The sequence below is a fragment of the Belonocnema kinseyi genome, chromosome 1 (assembly GCF_010883055.1).
Source record: "Belonocnema kinseyi isolate 2016_QV_RU_SX_M_011 chromosome 1, B_treatae_v1, whole genome shotgun sequence".
NCBI lineage: Eukaryota > Metazoa > Arthropoda > Insecta > Hymenoptera > Cynipidae > Belonocnema > Belonocnema kinseyi.
Window position 1 is genome coordinate 183,331,754 of NC_046657.1, and position 1,969 is coordinate 183,333,722.

Below are 1,969 nucleotides of genomic sequence, written 5' to 3' on the forward strand. Positions count from 1 at the left end.
TCATTTACTTGTCTTCTAACTTCTTCTTTATGGCACTCGGGAGGCCTGTATGATTTAATGTTGATTATCTTTCCTGTTTTTAATATTATTTCATGTTCGGTTGACTTCGTGCAGGGTAGAGGATTTCCATCCAATGTATACACGTCGGTGAATTGTGATATTATTTTCCAAATGGCGTCTGCATTTTTCTGTTCTGCGTGATCTAATCTTGTTTTATCCAATAGATTTTTTATTCTACTATTTGTTGCATTTTGTACCCTTTTTACCATAACTTCCGATATTTTATTTATTCTAGCTATGGTTTCGTATTTAGGGGTTTGAATTTTTTTGGGTTGTGATCCATAATTACTATACGGCACTTGTAATTTTCCGTTTTTTATTTTATATATTCCGTCTGGAATATGAGGATCGTTTTCGATCCATACCTCTTGATCTGTTACGTCGGGTATCGTGATCATATTTATCTATATTGTATGTGGTTTTATGTATTCTCCATCATCGTAGTGGTAGTTTATGATTTTCAATTATTAGATATTCCGGTGTTATGGAATATCTTTCATATTGTCTAAAGAAGGGTAGTCCTATTATTCCTTCCTCTGGTAATGGGAACTCATCATGAACTACATGGAATAGGTGTTTTTTACCGAAATACCATATGTAAGTTGCTTTCAATGCGGTATGTTTATCTTTTCCCATGATAAAATTCTTTTTTAATTCAATTAATTTTGTTTCAATGGGTATTTTATTTTCTTTTATTATATTAATTGAAGATCCAGAGTCAACTATTAGTCGGTATGTTGTTCCGTCACTTCTTCTTCCCAATATGGATTGTAGTCTTCCACTGTTTCCTGGTATTCGGCCATTTCCTCGTATTGACCTTGTTCTTTTATTTCCTCTAGGCTCATAGGTACTGTGTGTAAACATCCTTGCTGTTCCTCCTCCTTCTCTTCTTGGATACTCCTGATGGCTTGTTCTGATGGTCGTTTTAAATATTGGCCTTGTGGAAAATTTGTCTTAGCAAAACATTGATTGGCAAAATGTCCGGGCTTACCACATTTGTGACACTTCATTACAGATCTGTCTTGTGATATTTGATTCTGTCCACTATTTTTATGTATGTTGATATTTGTTTGGGATCTTTGTGGAATAAATTGTTTAATCATTGATAACGGGTTGTGTCTCATTGGTGCTCTGAATGTGTTGTTATTTCTCATGGACGTGCTGGGCTGAGCTTCTTTGAGCCACATCTCCATTTCAATTGCATTGTTTTGGGCTTCAGCAAGACTGAGAGGTTTTTGTGCCTTTACCTGTAGTCCAATTTCTCGTCGTAAGTTAAGTAGATATTTTTTCAAGCATTCTTCTTCTTCAAGATCTATAGCTATTCGTCGTTTCATGGGCTGACTATGGGCTGCTTGAAAGGCATATTTTAATTAATTGACTACTTGTCGGTATCGTATATTGTAGTTTTGTATTGTTTCCGTTATTCCTTGCTTGCAACTGTCTAATTTGCTTCGAAGGGCACTTACTGACCCTATTTGTTTTAAATTTGAGCGTAAAGTTTCATATAGTGTTTCGAAGTCATTAATTTGTGTATATCTGATATATTTTTCTGCTTGCTGCGTTATTTTTTCAGCAAGAATGTAATCTAGTAATAGCTCTGGTTGTGAACATCTTTTTTGTGCTCTTTTAACTATTTTAATGAAATCTTCTACACCGCTATCATCTTGTCCATTCAACGCTTTAATGGTCCTTATCAAATCCTTAGCTGGTATATTGTTTATGCTAGGTGTTGACTGGCGTATTGGGACATAATTATCTTCTTCTTCCGATGTAATACTAGAGTGTGTTTTTTCAACAGTCATGTTCCTGGAGTAATCATGATGTCGTAATTGGTTTTGAAGATTTCTGTTCGCCTCTACATCATTGTCTATTGCGTGATCTGTGTTTCCTAATGGTGCCTGCCCTTCAC